At 33.9% G+C, this 25,409-nt stretch overlaps 1 protein-coding gene and 1 long non-coding RNA gene across 5 annotated transcripts in view; one reads left to right on the forward strand and one right to left on the reverse strand.

The window, feature by feature from the left end:
• The window catches only part of Lis-1 (LisH and WD40 domain-containing Lis-1), a 111,287-nt gene that overhangs the window by 27,446 nt on the left and 58,432 nt on the right, over positions 1-25,409 (reverse strand). The gene's annotated exons all lie outside the window — the stretch shown is intronic.
• LOC118680231 (uncharacterized) lies at positions 21,495-21,988 on the forward strand. Its single transcript, XR_004975726.2, has 2 exons — positions 21,495-21,596; positions 21,662-21,988. It is a non-coding gene; the product is annotated as an uncharacterized lncRNA (long non-coding RNA).

The following is a 25,409-nucleotide window of genomic DNA, read 5'->3' on the forward strand; positions in this document are numbered from 1 at the left end:
ATAAAAAGTAAATTAACTCAAATGAGATATATGTCACTCAACCAATGGGGCTAAATTTATTAACTGGGGTATATGTGAAAGACATCCACCAAAAGATTAGAAAGAGAGAAAATTAGTATATTAGGGATATGAAGCCTAGGGCCTAGGTCTAGACCAATTTCATTCATATTCAGCGCCAAACCACATTATATACATATATTCTATTATTACATATTTCATATATTTAAGAAAATTGTTCACTTAATTTCATAGAAATGTCTCACATATTGACCGACATAAATGCTTAAATTCAGATGGAAAGTCAATATTAGTAAAAATCTTATTGATGGCTATAACATTTGAAATTACACAAGTATACTTCAGAAAATGTTTTCACGTGAAGATAATTCACACACTGACTGACATATTGGGCATAAAGGCTACTGGACTAACGAAAATCATTATACACTCACGTACAAATGGTTTGGATTTACTCACCTTTATGTTATCTATCATTGTGTTTAATTTCATTAATGAAATATCTTTGGTTATTTTATTTCAATAATAAAAATATAAAAAAAAACTCATATATTTCGGTGGTAAAAGTTTGGCACTCTTCGGCAGATTGAGAATTCTTAAAACATAATTGCCTATATTTTGTTTAAAAAAGAAAAAACAATAACAATAATGCTAGTAAAAATAAACGTAAGAATTGCAGCAGTACAGCAACTGTGTTGCATATTTGCTGATACTCTTCTGATGAGCAGACAAACATTTAGTGTTGCCGATTATTTGCATAAATTGCGTGCAAAAAGTGACAGTAGAACGTGATGATGTTGCAAGTGTTGCCAGAAATTCGCGCAGAACGTAATACTTAGACAAATTTGCAACACTGCTGTCGTGATTGCCATCTTGAACGCAACCATGGTCTTGCGTAGCGTGCATTAATTACCACAGTTCAATAAAATGGGACGCAGGAGAGCGGTTACGGCATAAAAACAAAGCTTTGGATTTCTGGGACAAAGTATTGTTCACCGACATAAGCAAATTCAACATTTTCCTATGCGACGGTCGAATACGGGTATGGAGAAAGGCATATGCTGAATTTGAGAAAAACAATAGTAGTACTAATGTAAAGCATGGAGGTGGTAGATTCATGGTTTGACGATGTATGACGGCGACAAGCCTTGAGAACTTAGTATTTATTAATGGAGTAATTTATATATACAAGTACATGTGAAAAAGCTGAATCTTGAAAATCAGTTCCATTTTCAGCAAGATAATGATCCGAAACATATATCTTATACGTATGTGGATCATTCATCACGTTCCCACATTCTTGCAACTCCTCCTCAATCATCGGAGTAAGGAACGGCTAAGTTCGGCAAGTAAGGAACGGCTAAGTTCGGGAGTAACCGGCAAAACTTTATATTAAACAAATGAAAAAATGTTACGTTCCGTTGCACCGAAGCTATAATACCCATCAGAAATACAAAAGGTTTCTTACAAGAACTTAATTCCGATTGTTCAGTTTGTATGGAAGCTATAGGATATATGGATCTGATCTGAACAATTTTTTCGGATACTACATTGTTGACTTAAATAATAATCCATGACAAATTTCGTGAAAATACCACGTCAAATAAAAAAGGTTTCCATGCAAGCACTTTATTCCGATCGTTCGGTTTGTATGGCAGCTATATGTTATAGTGGTCCGATATCGGCCGTTCCGACAAATTAGCAGCTTAGTGAGGAACGGGCAGCTCATCATGCTGATCATTTATGTATATATTTTAAAGTGTATCCGATATATACTTCTGGGTACTACAAACTTCGTGGCAAACTTAATATACCCTGTTCAGTTTATAAAAATTAAACTAGAGTCAAATTTGGTGACTTATATTGATGGACATAAACTTAGATTTAATTTTATTGCTATATTTTAGTTCGCGTCAGCTAAAATTATATTAAAAACACATTCAAATGAGATATATTGTATGCTTGTAGGGAATATGATATTAACTCGACAGAAGAGGTCAAATTTAATATGGTATATTTAGTTGATGAAATGATGTGGAAAACGTCAACCAGAGGATCCCAATTCCTTATATTATATTAGGGATATGAGGTTTAGATCAAGGTATAGTAGGCCATATAACATATTCCATTCTTATACAGCCCTAAGCTACATAATTTTTAAAAAAACTTGTCCATTTAATTTCATTAAAATATTACACATTTTGATTTATATATAGGAGGAAAGGTGGAAATCATTTTATGGGGTATATTGGGAATAGAGAAAGGGAGGAGTTGATTGCATTAGTTTTGACATTGCTCAGGTATATTCGAGAACATATTTTTAAGCAATTTTTTATATAAATAATACTTACTGATCGACATATTCGGCATAAAACTTGTTAGTGTTGAAGGTAGCATTGACCCGGTTTTATAAATTTTTGCCAATACCATATACTACTAACATGACACAGACTAACAAACTGCTATCACCCAAATCACTAATATCACCCAAAAGTTCAAAAATCTTTATATTAGGTATATGGAGGCGAAGGGAAGTATTGACCCGATTCAACCCATTTTTGGCATATAGAAATATATAATATTATCCTCATATTTAGTATCTGGGGGCTGGAACAGTTGTAGTCCGATTTGGACATATTTTGTGCATCGTCCAATATTTTGCTTAGTTATTGCAGTTTATAGGTTTTCGTTTAATTGCGTTTTGTGGGCGTTTCATTACGATACCTTATTTTTACTCAAGTTACAGCTTGCATAGAAGGACGAACAGAAAGACATCCGAATTTCTACTTGTCCCATCATCCTGATCTTTTATATATACATAACCCCATATCCATCTCGATTAGTTTTAGGTGATACAAACAACCGTATGTTATTTTTGTCAGAAAAGTATGGTATGTCGATATACGAAGCATATGGCACAAACCATCCCACGCTTTTCTCACAATAATACACGTATTTTTCGGTCAATATTTCGGTCAGTTTATATAAGAAATTATTTTTCTCTTTTTAGTTTGAAGTGTTTTAAAAGCGCGTTTTTTAGTTTTTTTAAACTATATTTATTTTTACTTTTTAGTTTTATGTGCTTTAAAGTATGTTTGTTAGTATTTTAAACCATTATTATTATATAGCCCCACGTGGCTTTTTTACTTTCATTAAGGATGCGTTAAAGTAAATTTGATATTCACATGACAGCATGGATAGTTGATGCTTTTCGCTGCATAGTCTTAGGGGAAGCTTGTTTGCAGGGTGGATAGTTCAGGTTTTTAGCTGTATAGTTTCACAGTCGTTGTACGATTTCGCTTATTTCCAGTGTGTGATAGGAATGCTTGGGTAACCTGACATACCAAATCTGGTTGAAATTAGTTCGATAGCTCCTGAGATATAGGATTTCACAAAAAGGTGCCATGACCATTTTAAAGTTTTTACACCTCCTCCTATAAAGCTCTTCCCTAACATATTGTTTGTGAAATTTAATGCTTATGGCACATTTATTTAATGATTTATCGCTTTTTTAGTAGTGTTAGACATAACCGTTATATGGAGAGTGGACGTGGTTATTATTATCTGATTAAGCCCATTTTCACAGCGTATGAACAAGTACTAAAAAAAAAACTTCCTCCCAGCAAATTTAGTTGAGTTAGCTTCAGCGGTTCGGAAGATATGAAGGTGTCGTTTATTCCTGTGATCCCCTATACCAAATTACAGTTCGCTATCTTAATTTAGTGCTTAGTTAAGGCACTTTATAGGTTTTCTTTTAATAGCATTTTGTGGGCGTGGGAGTGGGAGTATTACGCCCATCTACAATACCGACCTCTCTTGGGTGCCAAGGAACATATAATATGTAGCAAATATCATCAAGATATTTCAATTTATACTCAAGTTATCGCTTGCACAAAAAAAGTTACAAACATACTGATGAAGCTAATAAAAGCGTAATAAAAAATTATTCAGGAAAGAAAATTTCAATGATATCCGCACCGACATTCATCTTGAAAAATTACTTTTCCTATGTGCTCAGTTAAAGCATTTGATGAGTTAACAGTACCATCTAAAATTATGGCGAATGCTTTAATATAATATATTAATATAATCACAACAAACATTAAAGTAACAAGTAAGGAAGGGCTAAGTTCGGATGTAACCGAACATTTTATACTCTCGCAAAGTTAAATGGTATATTCGTTTGAGAATTCTTTATATATTTTAATAATTAGAAGTAGGAACTGTTGCCTTAGTTTACTAGTAGTTATTTACTTTTCACTCACAGTGAAAATAATTAGAGCAGAATTATGAAGAATTATGAGAAATCGTTCTTGTGCTTTTTGTATACGCTTATAATTGATTTTATATAGAATGCATTACAACTGTATTGAGAAGTATGAAAAGAAATCGTTTTTGGACAATGAATAACATTTTTTATTTATTATATCGATATTATTATACATGTTTAGCTTAAAAATAATAAATATTAACAACTTTAAAAATGATATAATATTATTATATTAATTTGTATATAATATTTACAATATTAAACATAAATTTTTGTAGAGATTCTTATACATATATCCAAATTATATTTCTTTTTTCCTTATACTATTTAATTTCTATCATATATTTATATAATAATGTCATATATAATAACAAATTATATATATAATTTAAATTTTCTTAATTAGATTATTTACATATTTTTCTTAAAATTGTCTTAAAAACTACTGTCAAAATTCCTATACCATTCCAATTCGATTATATTTGTAATATACATAATAGCTGTGTACTGTCTCAAAAGTAATTGCATTTACACGGGAAGGATCCATGTTTGAAAATGCCCAATCAATTTGTGTACCGGCAGGTGTAGTTGAATATTCTGCACCAAGCAAAGTTTTTTTCTTGGAGCAGATTTCTTATTGCAGTCCGTGTAGACATTAAACAAATGTTAAAATCTCCAACAATTAGCACATTTTGATTGCCTAACTCAGAAGTAAGGACTTCCTGAAGTTCTACAATTAATTGTCTGACAGAGAGAGCTGAATTTCTATATAGAACCAGAATATTAATATTGAAACATTTAAACAAAACCGCTTCTAAAACTTTGCGGCCTGATAAATTGTCTTTACAGCCTTTGATTCTATAGAGCAAGCAATACTATGCTTTGCATATATTATAATGCCCCGTTTATTTCTGTTGGTTGTTTCCGTGCTATCTATCCTCAGCTCGTTCTTTGAAGTAAATCCTGGTATATCAAAACTTTCGCAAGGATAACTCCAAGTTTCTACAAAACATAAAATATCTGAAGATAGCATCAAAGAGTCGCTTTTTATATCATTAGTGTGAGCGTAAAGACTCTGAACATTATGGAATAAAATTTGATGTCCTGATGTTCGGGAAATCATAAAATTGAAACTTGTTGTCAAAGCTTTATTTGTGTTCAATTCCCTCAGTTCCCTAAATACGGGATCCGATTCAGAAAATTTGTTAGGAGGAATAAAATTTCCTATGATGAATAGGTTTCTGCAGACAAGCGACGTATGAACTACAACTTTATTATATGTGGCACCCTGACTTTTATGAATAGTTATCCCCTCAGCCGGAACAACTGGAAACTGATTTCTTTCAGTTGACATTTGTTCATTTCTTTTATATTCAAAAGATTTTAGAACTTTTTCAATTGGTGTCCAAGAACTTTCTAGAGGATGAGGCTTTTTTGATCGTGCTATCAAACCAACAGAAGGTTCCAAAAATTTAATCCACAGAATTGTTGGAAAAAAACAATGGAAATCAATTTGCATAAGTTGTCCAGCTGCCCCACCAAATTGACCAAAATAAATGTATGGCATCATCGGGAACTTCTTCGAAATTAACTACTCGAGTTTGAATGAGTGATATTATATGTCCTCATTTGTCATAGTACCAGATGCCATATGATTTAATGCAATTGCAAAGGCCTGATCCTCCCATTGTCTCATTATCTCTGTTAATTCAAAGTATTTAAATAACTCCCACAAAGGGGAACCAACTAAAGTGCTGTATGCATCATTGGGATTAGGAGAGAATATCCACCTATCTCCAACAGGTGAGAGTTGCTTCAAATCACCAAACGCGATGAGCGGTATACCACCGAAGGGGCTGTCTGTTTTGAAAATTTGTTTTAATCTCGCATCAACAGAGCTAAACATACGAGCACCTACCATCGATTATTCATCAATTATGATTAATTTTAAATCGATAAGTCTGGAATACAATGAATTAACTGTGGCATTGCTAAGTGGCCTCAACTCTCTATTCAACTGATTAACAGGTAAAGAGAATATTGAATGAAGGGTCATTCCACCTATTCCGAATGCTGCTTTACCCGTAGGTGCGCAAAGAAGAACTTTTAAGGAACTTGGATTGGATCCAGGTGTAGAATTGTAACGATGGTTAAGAGCTTAATATATTGCAGATATCAAACGACTCTTTCCTACACCTGCACCGCCGCCAATGAACTGATAAAATGGGAGATTTGTTTTTAAGTGGTGCAAATGTGTCAAATAGGTGCTTTGCTTAGTATTTAGACTTTGAACTAAAGAAAATAATTCCTCAACTGGAATTAAAGGGGGTAGTTTAATAAGTCTAATATTGCAATCAGATTCAGTGCCATTATCTGTTGAATCTTCGCCATGCAAGTCCAGCAAATTTATATTTGGGTTTATTTCTGGAAGTGCCAACACTCTGAACTCATTTTCCACGATAGGTAGTTCATTTTGAGCACCTTCGTGCAAGTCTATTTCATTATAAAGACTTTCTAGAACATTTTCAAGTTCTCTTTGCTCAAAAACATCATATTTTCTTTGATTTTCCTCAATTATAATACGATGTGTTATGCAAGTCTGCTCATTATCAGTTTTAATGAGATCTTGCTGTTCATTCCGCCAAGGATAGTAAAGCATTAACATTTCGCGGAAATACTCAACTCTGGCCAAATCTGGGTTAAACCTTCTATACCGAATAATACAAGGTTTGGTACGTTTTTTCACAAAACCGCTACCGTCTTTAGGAGGCATGATAACCCCGCTTTCTGGTAAATTATCGTCTTCCCTCTCTTCTTCTTCATGATCACTATCTTGTGCTCTTCTACTAGATTTAAAATATTTATACCTAGATGCAAAATCAGCTAAACAAAGAGTTTCTAACTGATCGGATCTTTGAACATAACGGTCTAAAATACCGGCCACGAATATTTCAGTCGAACCTAAAGGAAGGTTCTGAAGTTCCGCTCTAGGTTTTACCATTCGAACACGTTCCTCAGGTCGAGAGGTATTTATAAATATTTCTGCATTACTTGCTTCCAAAAGATGGAGCCCAATCCAGCAATATACTGCTTCTTGTGCAGATATTTCTGTGCCTGATATAAATTTGTGACCTATATGTTTAAGTTTTTGCTTGATAGTATAATTTCCAGCATTTACCTCTGATATAGCTTCACTTAAGAGCCTAGAAATTCCCCTGTTAGACTTGTTAATATAATTAATTATATATGAACAGCAAGCATATGCATCCAGTATATATTGGATATCCATATTTGCTCTATGGAGTGACAAAATCAGAGGATTATAAGCGTTTATAAAACGATCCTGTAATTTTCTTTTTAGAAAAATTTTGGGTTTTGTTAAACATGACCTAAGGGCTAACAAATAGTCATCAAAAGACATATTTATTCTACTATCAGACAGGAAGTGTTCAAAATCGTTTAAATTAGAAATGTCTTCTGTAGTCATATTTGAATTTAAAACGTTTTGAATTTTGAAAAAGTTTTCCTTGTGTCTTTCTGAATTTTGACTTGTTTTTGTAAGAGGTAACAGTATTTGCGTTGAAGGCATTGGTGGATATGGTATACCAAAACGACAAAACTGTTGTCCTCTTATTTCCCTAGTACAAGACCGACTGTGGTTATGCTTTTGATAACCCAAATAATTTTCTAAGTGGCTGATCGAACCATCGGTAGAAATATAATTGTCAAAAAACTAATGACATCAGGGAATGTCTGAGGATCTTGAAGGTTGATCCTGGGAGCATTATTAAGCCAATACATGCCATGTACATGCGGGGAACCTCTCTGTTGAAACTCCACTCTCCAGTAGAAATTTGTAACAAAATGCTCTCCAAAAATGCCGGCGTTATCTTTAAAAAGCTTAAGAATTTGTCGATAGCGGTAGTCAAAATATCTAGCATAAGTAACCGCGTCTTACCGAATTAAGCGATATCTATCTTGGGTTGTTAAACTGTTGGCTTCCTCTTCCGAAATATCTTTAGAATCAACAGTTTTAGAGAGGATGACCAAAAGCTCAACCCACTGAGATTCTGCAGCCGATAAAGTGATTAAGAATGTTGGAAGCCCAAATTGGCGAATCTTAGTGATTGCCTTTTTCTTCTCAGCTTCCCAGTGCGCAGGTGAGGATCTAACGCCTTTCAAAACCTTGTACATATCATCGTGTTGAATCAAGTTTTGAACAAAGTTTTCGTTAAATAGATTTTGGGCCGAAACTCGGTTGCGACCTGAAAACTTTCTAAGGCAAATGGATGTACTATTCTTAATTTGTAGCAGTTCTAATTTTTTGTAATCATAGAAAAACTTTGGAATGGTACACGCTCTTCTGTCAAAACGGCGAATTTTAGAACGTATTATCTTGCTATACGTTTCAGAGCATGTACGCTTCTGCCCAACGTATATTGTTCCAAACGACAACTCTTCTGAATTATTATCTTGCGTTATGTCAATTGGTCTCTGTCCTTAACCTGGCGCTATAACTAAACGGTTATAGTCTAAGTTTTCTACAGGAATATTGTCCAAAAGAGTTTTTTGACCGCCTGGATTTAGCTCTGAAGGTAAAAGACCCGTGGGAATATTATTACCTGAGGGATTATCATGAGAAGTTTGTGCCACATGAAAAGGTATGAACCAATCGGGAATCCTCTGCAGATGCAACAAACGGAACTTCTTCTTGGTCATTAAATTCTGAAATTCAGTTTTCATTAATATGTATATTGTGCTCACGATACAGAGGGGTATTCACTAAGAACTGCAAAGCTTCCATAATCTTTGCGGGGCGTATGGTATTGATCATGTAATCATGATTGTATTCCAAACGCCTTCTTAAGTGAATTTGTATAACATGAGCCTCATCAAAGGACCTTGGTAGAGATGTCACAATATTGTTAACAGAAATTGGTATATTAACAACAGCACCTTTGAGCAAACTCTGACCTTGATATCCTAACGGACGGATTGTCATAAAAGGCAATCTAGGCATTATGAGACGTTCCACAATTGGGGTTAAACCTTTCAAACAATCCGATTTTTCAGGAAAGTCTAGACCGTTAGCTAAACATATTTTTGGAACTTTCTTTTTAACAATTGCATTTTTGCAAGTAGCACAAAATTGTAATTTCCAGCTTCTGAAGGAAATTTTTGCATTAAAAAGAAGGCGGGTGCAGCATTCGGGTGACCTTGCGCAATAGTTTCGAAATTTAATTTGCGAACTTGGTGTGAAAACCATAAGCCGCCGCAGCAAATACATATTTCAGTAGGGCCCTTATTTATATATTGGAAATAAATGTTTTTGAAATCTGTTGAATTGCCACTATTATCAGCTTCTATAACATTATTTTCTCTCGTTAATCGGATTCGTTGGGACTGCCTTTGATTTTCAATTTGTCTATTGAGTGGGTTATCTCCACGAAGGCGATCTAGACCTTTTCTAAGACGTCTCTGATTCAAATTTCTTCCCTTATACCCCTCCTACTAAGCTGTCGACGTTGTGTTTCTCTATCACGCTCCTCTCTCCTTATTTCAGGATTTCTTCTTGCATGTTCCCTTTGCATTTGATCACGAATGCGCTCTAAATTCCTATACTCAGGATTTCTTGCTCGAAGGTCTCTATGATCCCTAGTGTTCCTACTTTGTTCATCATAACGTACCTCAGGATTTTCTCGACGAGATCTATGACCTCGAGTATTTCTTATTTGCTCTTCAGAGTGAATTTGGGGATCTTGCCGCCTTGTTCTATGTTGAACAGTATTTGCAACTTGCTCAACAGATCGAACCTCAAGGTCTTTACGCCGAGATCTATGACCTCGAGTATCTCTTATTTGCTCTTCAGAACGAATTTGCGGATCTTGCCGCCTTGTTCTAGTTGAACAGTATTTGCAATTTGCTCAACAGATCGAACCTCGGTGTCTTCACGCCGAGATCTATTACCTCGAGTATTTTTTATTTGCTCTTCAGAGCGAATTTGGGGATCTTGCCGCCTTGTTTTATGTTGAACAGTATTTGCAACTTGCTCAACAGATCGAACCTCGGGGTCTTCACGCCGAGACCTATGACCTCGAGTATCTCTTATTTGCTCTTCAGAGGGAATTTGGGGATCTTGCCGCCTTGTTCTATGTTGAACAGTATTTGCAACTTGCTCAACAGATCGAAACTCGGGGTCTTCACGCCGAGATCTATGACCTCGAGTATCTCTTATTTGCTCTTCAAAGCGAATTTGCGGATCTTGCCGCCTTGTTCTATGTTGAACAGTATTTCCAATTTGCTCAACAGATCGAACCTCGGGGTCTTCACGCCAAGATCTATGACCTCGAGTTTCTCTTATTTGCTCTTCAGAGCGAATTTGCGGATCTTGCCGCCTTGTTCTATGTTGAACAGTTTTTGCAATTTGCTCAACAGATCGAATCTCGGGGTCTTCACGCCGAGACCTATGACCTCGAGTATTTCTTGTTTGCTCTTCAGAGCGAATTTGTGAATCTTGCCGCCTTGTTCTATGTTGAACAGTATTTGCAACTTGCTCAACAGATCGAACCTCGGGGTCTTCACGGCGAGACCTATGACCTCGAGTATTTTTTATTTGCTCTTCAGAACGAATTTGCGGATCTTGCCGCCTTGTTCTAGTTGAACAGTATTTGCGATTTGCTCAACAGATCGAACCTCGGGGTCTTCACGCCGATATCTATGACCTCGAGTATTTCTTATTTGCTCTTCAGAGCGAATTTGGGGATCTTGCCGCCTTGTTCTATGTTGAACAGTATTTGCAACTTGCTCAACAGATCGAACCTCAAGGTCTTTACGCCGAGACCTATGACCTCGAGTATCTCTTATTTGCTCTTCAGAGCGAATTTGCGGATTTTCCCGCCTGGTTCTATGTTGATTTGTATTGATAATTTGTTCGAACAGACGTACATCGGAATCTAATCTACGATTAGCGTGACTTACAGTATTTTGTGACTGCTCACTATCTCTATATAAAGAGTTTGCAAGAAGAACTCTCATACGTCTTCTATTCTGAACAGGACTTAGTAATATAGATTTTATACTTAATCTAGGCATAATTAATTAATAATAAATGGATTAATACATAAAATACTTATAGATAATACTTATATAATTCAGTCCGTCCGGGTGTTAAAAGTTGGATCCTAGGTGCTGCTCTCTTTCACTGTAATTCCTTGTAAGTCCTTGCTATGACTCCTTTTCTGTTCCGTGTATAGGTACTATGGTATACTGGTGCACATATGTATATGTGTTTGCTCGCCACTGTATATAATACGGTTTTGCTCGTCACTGTATATAATAATACTTTAAACATTATATTACTAATACACTAAAATTAGTTTGAATAAAGCACTTTGCTGGTAAAGACATCTAGTGAAACTGAAACTACAAACACAGTGTACTGATATTTATTATACTCTTGCAACATGTTGGTACAGCTTACGTACTTTTGTATACCTATATATTACTTAGCTATTCACTAACATAATAATACATAATATTTAGTTATATTTATATTTTAGAAATTAGTAGTTTATTTCATTGTATTGAAATTAAGTTCTCGGAAAACATTACTTTTGTTCAACAGGGGGATCTATGGTACCTATTTTAAAGGGTCAATTAAGGCCCCATGAAGGCTAAATTAACAATAACTTACATATAATTAAGTATGGTATACACATATGTAGAGCAGGTATGTAGATTTTCTTCTTTCTGTCTTAATATCTAAACCTTTCATAAGCTGCCAACGGCGCTAGGTAAAAATGTAATTTTCTTGAGTTTACAGTTCACCCCATGACCTTCATATTAAAATGTGTCGCAAAACTGAAATAATAGACAGTAGCATGTAAACCGATGGGGTTGCAGTTTATCTATAACCACATAAAAAGGGTCTTTAGCCCTTTTGATACTACATTACTAATATTTATTTCATGCAATTTTTTCTAGAAAGATTTGTTTACTCTATACAAAGTCCAGCACTCTAAGAAACTTTTTTAGCATTGTTGTCTGGTATATTTTATAGTAAGTACAACATGATGGCTGAGAAAATATACCTAACCACTGATTATCACCAAATATTAGAAGAAATATATGTATATAGAAATCTATATCTATCACTTTAGGTGATGCAGACAACTCTTTGCTGAACAAAACTATACTCTGTGCGAAAGTATAAAAATGTTGCGAAAGAATTCAACATTCATTACTCGATTATTATTTGGTATCTTATTAACTTATGTTATTGATCATAGATTTATTTTGTGTCAATACTATTGTTTTCTCCGAAATGTTAACTTTTATAAAAAGAAGCTATTTAACTCAAACATGGTATATGTGATATAAACTGAACCAAAGGGGTTAGATTTAATATGTGGGGTATATGAGGATGCTGTTGTACCAGAGGAGCGGAAATCAGTATATTAGGGTTATAAGGTTTAAACAAAGTCTATACCAATTTCACTCATATGCAGCGATATACATTATTTTTAAGAAAAACTGTCCATTTAATTTCATTAAATTATCAAATTGACGAAAAAAAGTATACCATAAGTAGTACATGTGAGCTGGGAAAACCAAAGACCAGAAAATTCCTCCAAACCGTATATTAAAAAATGTTGAATTAAACATCCATTATTTAATGATATCGTGATTAAATTACAATCAAATTTGGTATCTTCTTGACTTATATTAAAGGCCATAAACTTAGTCTCAGTTTTATTACTTGAAGTGAGATATACATAAGTATAAATGTGATATTAACTTCACCAAAGTGGCTAAATTTTATATTATAGGCTTAGGTGGCAAACGGCAACCAGAGAATCGGAATTCATATCAAGGTGTGAGGTTTAGACTTAGTATATACTAATTTCATTCTAATTCAGCGTCAAACCACATAATTTTTAAGAAATCTTTTCCACTTAATTTCGTTAAAATATCACGTTGATCAACCGGAACGGTGTAAAGTCAGGTGGAAAGACGGAAATCATATATATATTGGGGATAGAGAAATATATTAATTTTGACATTGCTCAGCTATACTCGAGAACATATTTTGAAGCAATTTTATATATAACAAGTAAGGAAGGGCTAAGTTCGGATGTAACCGAACGTTTTATACTCTCGCAAAGTCAAATAGTATACTCGTTTGAGATTTCTTTGTGGATTGACTGATATTTTCGGTAGAAGGTCAACTATAAGCACTGGGGTCCACATATTTAGTACTTAAGGGCTTGAACAGTTTTGGTTCGATTTACAGAATTTTTGGTCACAAGGTGGCATATTTTAAATGTATTATTTACTCAAAGTTTTACGCCGATATAATCATTGTTGCTTGATTTGCATAGTGGAAAGTGAAAGAATCAAGTGGAATTTAAAATGGTGTCATATGGAAAATAGGCGTGGTTGTAATCCGATTTTGCACCATAACATAGAAATATAAAAATAATGTTATGTACCAAATTTGGTTGAAATCGGTTAAAAAGAACCCAAGATATGGGTTTTCACCTAAAAGTGGGCGGTGTCACGCCCACTGTCTAATTTTGAACGAGGTTCCTATAAAGTCGTCTCATACCATCCCTGGGATAAAATTTAATGTCTCTGGCGTGTTTAAGCTTGATTTGTCGCGCTTTTAGTAGTTTTTAACAGTACCGTTACATGGGAGTGGGCGGAGTTCCCACCCGATTTCACCCATTTTCACACCGTCGGTAGAGGTCCTAAAAACATTTGCTTCCATTGTGAATTTTGTTATTATAGCTTTTGTAGTTTAGGAGATATGCACATTAAACCTATTAGGGGCGGGACCACGCCTACTTAAAAAACATTTTAACTGCAGATGCCCCTCCTTAATGTGATCTCGTGTACCAAATAACAGTCTTGTATCTTATTGCGGAGCTTAGTTATGGCAATTTATTTGTTTTTGATTGATGCCGTTTTGTGGGCGTGGCAGTTGTCCGATTACGCCCATCTGCAATACCAACCGTCTTACTGTACCAAGAAACATGTGTACCAAGTATCATAAAGATATTTCAATTTTTACTCAAGTTACAGCTTGCACGGACGGACGGACAGACAGTCACCCGGATTTCAACTCGTCTCTTCATCCTGATCATTTATATATACATAACCCTATATCTAACTCGATTAGTTTTAGGTGATACAAACAACCGTTAGGTAAACAAAACTATTATACTCTGTAGCAACATGTTGCGAGAGTATAAAAATACTTTATGGGCGATCTGAAGTCGTGCAATGGAGGACGTGGTTGAAATTTTAAGTTCTGAAAACGGTTTGTCTCGATTTTCAGCAAAACTACGGGTCCTGTAGAAAACGTTATATAGAATATTATAGTTTATATTTCGTTTCCGATTGGTTTCATCCAACAATTATTTTTTGGTTTTCAAAAATTATTTATCCTGTTCTACCTGATCATTTAAATATTACAGCTCAATATTATCTCGATGAGTTTTAGGTGTTACAAACAACCGTTAGCTGAACAAAATTATTATACTCTCTGTTGCAACATGCTGCGATTATAAAAACGATAAACATCCGCTGAGCGACTTTTTTTGGTTAGGAATTATTCTGAAAACAGAGCAAAATAACCTAAAAACAAAAAAAAAAAACGTTAGCTTCAGTTACACCGAAGCTATAATACCCTTCACAAATACAAAGGTTCCTTACAAAAACTTGATTCCGATCTAATTTCGTGAAGATATCTCGTCAAATAAAAAAGTTTTCATGCCAGCGCTTTATTCTAGGTGTATATTTATAACAAGGTGTATATTTATACTGAAAATATAACACATGGCTGAATCTATAAATTCATCGCAGTTTTTCCACATGTTGGCTTAAAACTTCGATTAAAGACTTCGTTTCGGCAGTGCTCAATTAAATGCGCACTCTTGTCATACTTTTGATTTTATTTATTAATTTTTATACCCTGAACAGGGTATATTAAATTTGCCACGAAGTTTGTAACACCTAGAAGGAAATTGATTTAGCCATGTCCGTCTGTCTGTCTGTATATATACAAACTAGTCCCTCAGTTTTCATGCTATCGATCTGAAATTTTGCACCTGTTCTTTTCTAACAAAGAAGCTGCTCATTTGTCGGAATGGCCGATATCGGACCACTATAGCATATAGCTGCCATACAAACTGAACAATCGAAATCAAGTGTTTGTATGGAAAACTCTTTCATTTGACGAGGTATCTTCATGAAATTTGGCGTGTATTATTATTTAAGGCATTAATCCAATCCTCGAAAAAATTGTATAGATCGGATGACTATAGCATATAGCTGCCAAACAAACTGAACAATCGGAATCAAGTGCTTGTATGGGAAACTCTTTCATTTGACGAGGTATCTTCACGAAATTGGGCACGGATTATTATTTGAGGCAACAATGTAATCTCCGAAGAAATTATTCAGATCGGATGACTATAGCATATAGCTGCCATACAAACTGAACAATCGGAATGAAGTGCTTGTATGGAAAACTCTTTCATTTGACGAGGTGTCTTCACGAAATTTGGCATGTATTATTATTTAAAACATTAATCTAATCTTCGAAGAAATTGTATAGATCGGATGGCTATAGCATATAGCTCCCATATTAACTGAACGATCGGAGTAAAGTGCTTGCATGGAAAATTTTTTTATTTGACGAGGTATCTTCACGAAATTGGGCACGAGTTATTGCTTAAGGCAACAAATTATTCTCCACAGAAATTGGTCAGATCAGATCACTATATCATATAGCTGCCATACAAATTGAACGTTCGGAATCAAGTTCTTTTAAGGCCTTTGTATTTGTGAAGGGTATTATAGCTTCGGCGCAACCGAAGTTAACTTTTTTTATGTTTATTGTCATTTTGACAGAATATTGTGAAGAGCTTTTGTGCAAAAGTTTGTTACCTTTTTATACTCTCGCAACCTGTTGCTACAGAGTATAATAGTTTTGTTCACCTAACGGTTGTTTGTATCACCTAAAACTAATCGAGTTAGATATAGGGTTATATATATATAAATGATCAGGATGAAGAGACGAGTTGAAATCCGGGTGACTGTCTGTCCGTCCGTCCGTCCGTCCGTGCAAGCTCTAACTTGAGTAAAAATTGAGATATCTTAATGAAACTTGGTAGACATGTTTCTTGGTACCGTGAGACGGGTGGTATTGCAGATGGGCGTAATCGGACCACTGCCACGCCCACAAAACGCCATTAATCAAAAACAAATAAATTGCCATAACTAAGCTCCGCAATAAGATACAAGACTGTTATTTGGTACACAGGATCACATTAGGGAGGGGCATCTGCAGTTAAAACTTGTTTTTAAAAAGTGGGCGTGGTCCCGCCTCTAATAGGTTTAATGTGCATATCTCCTAAACCGCTAACGCTATAATAACAAAATTCACTAGAAGCAAATGTTTTTAGCACTTCTATTGACGGTGTGAAAATAGTTGAAATCGATTGGGAACTCCGCCCACTCCCCATATAACGGTACTGTTAAAAACTACTAAACACTAAACACGCCAGAGACATTAAATTTTATCTCTGAGATGGTATAAATTGGCTTTATAGGAACCGCGTTCAAAATTAGTCAGTGGGCGTGGCACAGCCCACTTTTAGGTGAAAACCCATATCTTGAGATCTGCTCAACCGATTTCAGCCGAATTCGGTGCATAACGTTCTTTTCATGTTTCTATGTCATAGTGCGAAAATGGGCGAAATCGGACTACAACCACGCTTACTTCCCATGTAACACCATTTTCAATTCCATCTGATTCTTTCACTTTCCACTATGCAAATCAGGTAAAAATGATTATATCGGGGTAAAACTTTGCGTGAATAATGCAATTAAAGTATGCCACCTTGCGGCCAAAAATTGTCTAAATCGAACCAAAACTGTTCAAACCCCTAAGTACTAAATATGTGGACCCCAGTGCCTATAGTTGACCTTCTACCGAAAATATCAGTCAATCCACAAAGAAATCTCAAACGAGTATACCATTTGACTTTGCGAGAGTATAAAATGTTCGGTTACATCCGAACTTAGCCCTTCCTTACTTGTTTTTAGCTGTGTTTCATGAAATACCACGGTATTGTTATCAGCACAATACTACATTGCTCACATGGTTAAGTGCTAGTTTTTGATGACACATATCTGGTATTCGTTCGTAGTATGGTATTGTTACAACATGTTTGTCATAGGCATAAGCGTGTAATAACGATTTAACTCCCAAGACATTACGCGGTTTACTATAGTCCCGTAAGTTCTTTGTTTACTCTTTTATAATTTTTTATCAAAAATATATATGCTGCTAGTTTAGTCCTATTTTTCTATTTCAATAAATATAATACTTAAACTAATTATGTGCCCAAAATTTGGTACTTTTGTTAGTTTTGTTACATGTACTCGTAGTGCTTGGTGATCGAAATTGGTTTGAAGTTTCGACAACTAAGTTGTTGCATACCATATTTGCACTTTTCAAGTTTTTTTGTAATATTAATAATACAAATTTGTATGCATATTGTTACGAGTTTATAAATGCTACCACGATTATTCCTTAGGGTTTGAACAGTGAAAGTGTAAAAAAAAGTCACCAACTTTATCACACCATCAACTTCTTTATTGAAAATTTATTCTATAAATATTTGCTTCATACACAGTTACTAAAATTTCACTTATTTCCAATTCCATTTTGCAATACAAAAATTACACTTGTTTATCTCTTCACTGAGTAGATTTGAATCTAATCCACTTGAAATCTCCCTATGCGACTCTGATTAGGCACCATCGGTTGTCAGTAGGGAAATTTATCACATTATCACAGCTGAGTTAGACAATACTTACTGTTAAAGTGAAAAAATTAAACAATTAAATCAAATAAAAAAGTAAAAAATTAAAGTAAATCAGTGAAAATGGCAGAAAATAGTATAAAAAAAGAAAGTGATGTGGAGTGTGTGACAGCTTCGAAGGGCTTGTAAAAACAGCTGTTTTATAAATCTCCAACGACAGTGAAAACATTTTAGACTAGTGAATAGCTTAACGAAAATCTAATCACTTAAAATTTTTGGTGGGAAAGAAATAATATAGTTATAAATCACTACTTCCATTACCAAAAACATACACTTCTTATTATTTTCATTACTTCTTCACCTCTCCTATTTATCTTTTTTCCCAATTAGTTTTAAGTTTATAACAAAACGATTATGGTCTCTGCTTTCACCTTCTCTCATAAGCTGAGTGTATTTTCATGCACATTTCTCATATGTATTTCTAGGATGTTGTTTTTTTTCCTGGCTTCTTTTCAGGTCAATTCACTGCCAAATATCTGTACATTATTTGCTGATAATTTGTTGTTTCGAGTTTCATGATACACATCTTTTGCAACACTACTGATTCAGACTTCGTCCCTGATCTCTGATAAGTGAAGTTCTATTGACTAGAAGGACATATTAGACAATTCGATCAAATAGTTCATTAAGTTAGTTCTGTTTCATCTGCAAAATTCATTGAGAATGTTTAAAATTAGGATCGTACTACTATCAAATTGTAAGACCATTGACCATGTTCATATTTTCGATATTAAACACAAACAACCATATGTTATATATTATTACGAATTGCTCTTCAGTTTGAATGCTGTTTGCATTGTTACTTACATACATAGTCGACGAAACTTGATAACCACAATTCTACTTAACAAGCTGTCCTTTTAAATTTTTAAACCCCAAGAACATTTTTAAATCTGCGGGATCTGTATGAACTCAAACGTTGTGAATACTCAAATACTCAACGTACTCGAATACTGCTAGACCTCTTAAGCTATCTTTGATTATCTCTGTCTTATTATCAAACTAATCGGCATTCTCAAGTCATTGTAAGGAAAACTTGTTCTTTAGACAAAATATCTTAACGAAATTTGGCATAGATCATTATCTCAGGTATCGATACTATTTAATAAAGCTACCATGTGATCTGACCCAAAATATCTTTTTATACCTTTTTACGATATAAAAAATTCACCTGTGAAGGGTATTATAGCTTCGGTGCAGTCGTTTTTTTCTTGTTTTATTTTATACGGCTTTCTCAATCTGCCTACGATATGATATGAAAAACAAAAAAGTTCGATTGTCTCAGAATGTTTCTCTTTAGTGCTTTTCTTAGCAGTAAGATTGTCATCTGACAAGACTTACTGAGTGTAATTTCAATGGTCGTCCATTGCTACCCCCTTTTTCAGTTTTCGGGATTTTTTTTTAATAAACTATAACTTTTAGACTTCTTTTAAAGTTCTTTGTAATACTCCTTTAAAGTAATCCCTCTCGGATATAATACACTTGTGCCAACGCTTTTTCCAATCTTCGAAGCACTTCTGAAATGCGCTTTTCGGTATGGCCATCATCTCTTTTTTCAATTCTGACTTGATCTCATCAATTGTGGTAAAACGCTTGTCACAGGGAGCCAAATCTGGTGAATACGGGGGTTGAGGCATGATAACGGATTTGCTTTTGGTCAAAAAAGCGATACTACTGCGACATTGCTTTTGCTCAAAATTTAGCAATTTCAGAACAAAATTCGCTGCCATATGTTTCATGCCCAAAACATTTGAGGAAATCGAATGGCATGAGCCGATTGATATGTGAACATCCACTGCAACTTCCCTAATAGTGATTCCACGATTTTCAAGAAAATTTTTTTTATACTGTTTCGATGTTTTCTTCGCTTGTTAAGACAAAATGAATTCACCGAATGCCACAGTCAACATTTCAAGTCCGTGGAGCACTTTATTCCACTTTTAACGCAAAATTTAACAAATATTCTTTGATCTCATTTGATTTCAAAAATCGAAGAGCACACAAAAACGTGAAAATAATCAGATGATATAAAAAATGATGAGAAGTAGGCGGTTCTGGAACCAAAAGTTCTCCTTGCAATATTTTTAAAAACACTAACCTTTCGCGTTGAAAAAAACAATCGCCTAACACATATAAAATTCAAACCTCACACGAACATAAAATAAGGTTGTACCAATTATTCCAATTATTTTTTTTTTGATTATTTGATATTATACTCATAGTGAATAGGTGAAACACAGGACCTCAAAATAGATGTCTTGCATGCAGATATTTTTGGATATCAAATTAAACTTTTTATTAGCTTTCGGTGTCATTCAAACAAATTTAGTCGGTTTTGTTGTTAGAAGCCGACCAAGAGACTTGGCGATGACAAATTTGACATACTATGTTTTTATTTCTTTCGATTTAATGGTATACTTTGAAAAATGTAATTATTATTAAAACATAATATCAAAACACAAAATGTAGCAATTATTGAATTTAATTGAAAAATCAAGATATTCTAAAAGGGTCCACGAAACGTTTTATGACAGATTTGATCAAGTAGTATTTATGTTTTTTTACAGAAGCTAAACAACACTTTTGTTTCTTCTTCGGCATCAATTAGATTTTATGTTAAACTTAATAAATTTTTTCCATTTTTCCATTTCATTGAATTTCACTGAGAAATTTTGTAATAAAAATTTATAAAATTGTGAAATTTTTGGTTTGTTATGGAAATTAATAATTTGTGGGAACCTGGTTCAAATATTGGATTGGCTTACATTCAAAAAAAGAAAACGCAATCAGATGTTCTCAGAGAACAAACTGGCAAGACCTGCCACGTTTATGTTATAAACTGCAAATTTTGGTCGTAAGCAAAATAAAAAATAAGAAAATTCGACTCATGTTCCTTTATATGTTGGTAAAATATGACGCATTGATATATGTTTAACTGACAAGATACTTTCTTAAACATGTGTTGGGAAATTTTAAAAATTTCCAATTATGCAACCAATACCTGTAAGGAACATTATCAATCAATCTGTAAAAGTTAAGTTGCGAACCCAATTTATTGTTGGAAATACTTAATATCTCCGCCCTACTTAATACATCAAATGGTCAAGTTGAAAGATTCCACAGCGCCCTAATGTTAGGTGTTTAAAAAGATAAACGATACTTCTGATTTAACCCATTAACGACGTATGTTACATACATGTAACGCGAGCATACTGTTTGAATTTTTCCAATTAAAAAAGTAAATTGAATTACATTCATGATTGTACAAATGCAAATATAATTGAGAGAAATGCTTTAATCGTTTTGTGTCATTAGTAGGTCAGTTTTATTTAGTTAGCAGAACAAAGTAGACGCGTTTAGATTCGTGTGTTGCGCGAAGTTAAAAAAAAATAGAAAATGGCAAACAGAGGAAGGTAAGTATTTTTTTTCCGAGTTTGTGTAATAACAATTATTAAGTTTTTCATACAATGGTGTTAAGTTAAGCGCAGCAAATTTTTCTAAAAAAAAAAATTTTGTCTCTGGAAGATGCCAAACCGCTCAATGGATTTCAGAACCCAAAAACTCAAGAAGAAGTTCAGTGTTCCCGTTATGATCGCCACGATCACTTCATTTCTGTTATACCAGCTAAAAAACGGCGCAGATGTTAAGGAAATGGCTGCACCTCCAGCGTAACAACTTATTGCGAAAAATGTAATGTTGGTTTATGCTTTAAATGTTTCAAAAGCTATTATTTTTAGCCTTAATCTCACTTATACCTCCTGCTCAAATATAAACGAGACTGGCTCAATAAAACAAAAACGGTTAATTATTCTTCAATATTTATTTTATCCCCTTCAATAAAATAGTCACGATTAGAGGCGATACACATATGGCACCTTTTTTGCCAATCTTCCTAACACTTCTGGTAGGCCGCTTTAGGTATGGCTTTCAGTTCCTTCTTCGAATTCTCTTTTATGACTTCAATCGACTGAAAATGCTTTCCACGAAGCGGCAATTTGAGTTTAGGGAAAAGAAAAAAGTCACACGGTGCCATGTCGGGTGAATACGGTGCTTGCGGAACAATATTTACGTTGTTTTTGGTCAAATAATAGCGTACAAGACGAGACGTATGAGCTGGATTTTGGAACAAGTCGAGCAGACACACGTCTCATGCCCAAAACATCGTAAATAATGCTATGAGCGGATTCATTTGATATGTTGAGCTCACTAGCTATCTCTCTTTCAGTCACACGACGATTTTCCAACACAATTTTCTTCACTTTTTCGACGTTTTCTTCGTTTATTGACGTTGCTGGACGACGATCATGGGGCAAGTTCTCCAGCGATGTACGGCCGTCCTTGAACGACTTATACCAATAAAATATACGTGCACGTGATAGGCAAGACTCCCCATATGCCTTCTGCAACATTTTCATTGCGTCCGTCGCACTTATTCCATTGGAATAACAAAATTTCAAACAAACACTTTTTGCTCAACGTTAATTTCCATAGTAAAATTCGAAAAACACATTCGAGGTTGACTTTTTTATAGTGCCGTAAAAAAACTATGTGAGAGATCGCGCTCAAATTTGACATGTAAACATATAACAGTCCTGTCAACCTAAGCAAAAATAAATATAGTTTAAAAAAGCTAAAGACACACGCTTTTAAAGAATATCGAACTAAAAAGTTGAAAATAATTTTAAAAATTAACTTAAACAAATAATATATAAAAAATACTAGTATAATTGAGGAAAAGGCTTAAGGCGCTTTGTGTCATAATGCTATGAGCGTATATCGAGCGCTCCACGCTTTTTCCTCAATTATACTAGTATTTTTTATATATTATTTGTTTAAGTTAATTTTTAAAATTATTTTCAACTTTTTAGTTCGATATTCTTTAAAAGCGTGTGTCTTTAGTTTTTTTAAACTATATTTATTGTATATTAATTGATAGTTGTTCGATAGCCATCGCAACACTAATTTTACTTTCAGTAAATATTGAAAACAAAGTATTTTGCATAAAAATTTTTATTTTCATGTTATGATTCTTTCAAACAATTTTTTTAAGCTATTGAATAGCTTTCATCGCGGGCTTTGAGCGCGGTACCGAATCAAAAAATTCCGCAACCAAACTAAACCCAACACGATTACAAAGTATGCGCAAAATGTTTGCATAGTTTTAGGCATATTTTGACATCTCAAACGGAACAAATGAACTGAACAGACAGAATAAAAATAATAATATCTAAGATAAAAAATTTTAATGCCAGACCAAAATATGGAATTTAATAAAAAATAAATTATTCAATATTCGGATTCATAATATACTAATATTATGTAACGTTATTATTTGGTAAATAGCTACCCCACCTTTTGGAATAGTATCTCGTTTGAATTGAACAATACAATTGAAATTAGGTATTTTAATCGGATTATCAATGGTAACAAATTTCCACTCATCTTCGGTGGCGTTTTCAACATCAACTTCGCTGCTAAAAAGTCAGAGCGGTTGACAACTTTCCTTTCGGAAAGATTGAATTTGAAAATGAATAATGATAATGATTTGATAATGAATAACTTCTCATTTATTCAATTCTTGTTTATTTTTTATTAAATTCCATATTTTGATCTGCCATTTAAAAATTTTATCCTAAATATTATAATTTTTGTTCTGTCTGTTCAGTTGATTTGTTCCGTTTGAGATGTCAAAATATGCCTAAAAGTATGCAAACATTTTGCGCATACTTTGTAATCGAGTTTAGTTTAGTTACAAACAGACATACAAGTGAAACTAATATAAGCGTGTTAAAAAGTATGGCCATATGTCATGTCCTTGCCGAGTTATGGATAAAGTCTCGTTTATATTTGAGCAGATGGTAAAATGAATATTTTTATCAATTTTATTTTTATACACTACAGATTTTTGCCTTATAAATATTTAATTTTTTTTCTTTTTGAATATTTTTAATAAAAGTGAATTTGTTACTTTATTCTAAAACCATTTTGGGTAATTTTTTGTAGTTTCATGAATTAAAAATTCTTTCTCCTATGTATGTAATACACAGATTATATCATTATTATAAGAAAATCTTACTTGCTTAGTTCGTTTTACACAAATACCATATTCGGTATGTAACCCACCCCTAAATAAAAATTGTTCCCTTTTTCTTTTACAGTTGAATTTATATTTACTTTTATAGTCTACTCTAAGAATTTCAGATCTCTACTTTGAAATTTGGGGTGTCGTCGTCAACGGGTTAATATTGTTGGCAACATTGGATAAAAACATAACAAATCATTCCGTTACTTATAAAAACCATGTATACTTGAAAGCACTATGTACTTGTAGGATTGTGAAATTAAAGTCGTTCTGACCGACATCGTGTGTTTTCGATGCGTTTTCATTAACAATTCACAAATTTATTTGTTTGTTTACATTTTTAGCAACGAGAATAGAAAGTTTTGGAATCTTTAATATTTGCTTGAAATTATTATTTAAGCATCGTGTTTTATAGAATTCCGACAAGAAAAAATTTGAAAAAACAACGTTTAATCCTATTAGGTATAATAAAGGATCTTGGGATGCCGACTAAATCGTGTTGAACAAAAGTTTGTATAGGTTTCTACTGATGCAAAAATTTCCAAATAAATATTATTAATAACAGCAACGTAAGCATTTTTGGGAACACGATTGCCAATAAAATGGATCTGCTTTTTTAGAGAAAACTTTCACATGAACCGAAGTTCATTTAAAAATGGATACGAACTACTGAAAAGCTATTCCGGGACAATTTAGGGAGGGCAAAAAATGGTTTTCACTGAAAATTCGTTCGACAGATTCTACATGGATCAAAATACAAGTTGTTGGGCGAAAATCAATTTTTTCTATGAAAACATGTTTCAATGTCGGTCCGAACATAGAAATACCTCGCTATACGGCATTTCGCTATATCGGCCTTCTTGAGTGAGGCACATTTTCGATATACGGTAAAAAAAAAATGTTTCGATATGAGCACGACAGTAAACATATCCAGTGAGAACTCTATAACCTTATATTTTGATAATTTATTTTTATCGTTTCATTGAACAGGCTTTTCGTTTTTTTTTTATACCTTTTTATTTATTGTACTATTAGGGTATTCACAAGGTGTCATATTGTCTTAATTTTTTATGACTGGCATATCAACACTGCTGTTGTTTCCCATGCAAAATTGCAATACGACAAATAAAATATGGCGAGGTAT

Source organism: Bactrocera oleae, chromosome 4 (genome assembly GCF_042242935.1).
Source record: "Bactrocera oleae isolate idBacOlea1 chromosome 4, idBacOlea1, whole genome shotgun sequence".
NCBI classification, from domain to species: Eukaryota; Metazoa; Arthropoda; class Insecta; order Diptera; family Tephritidae; genus Bactrocera; species Bactrocera oleae.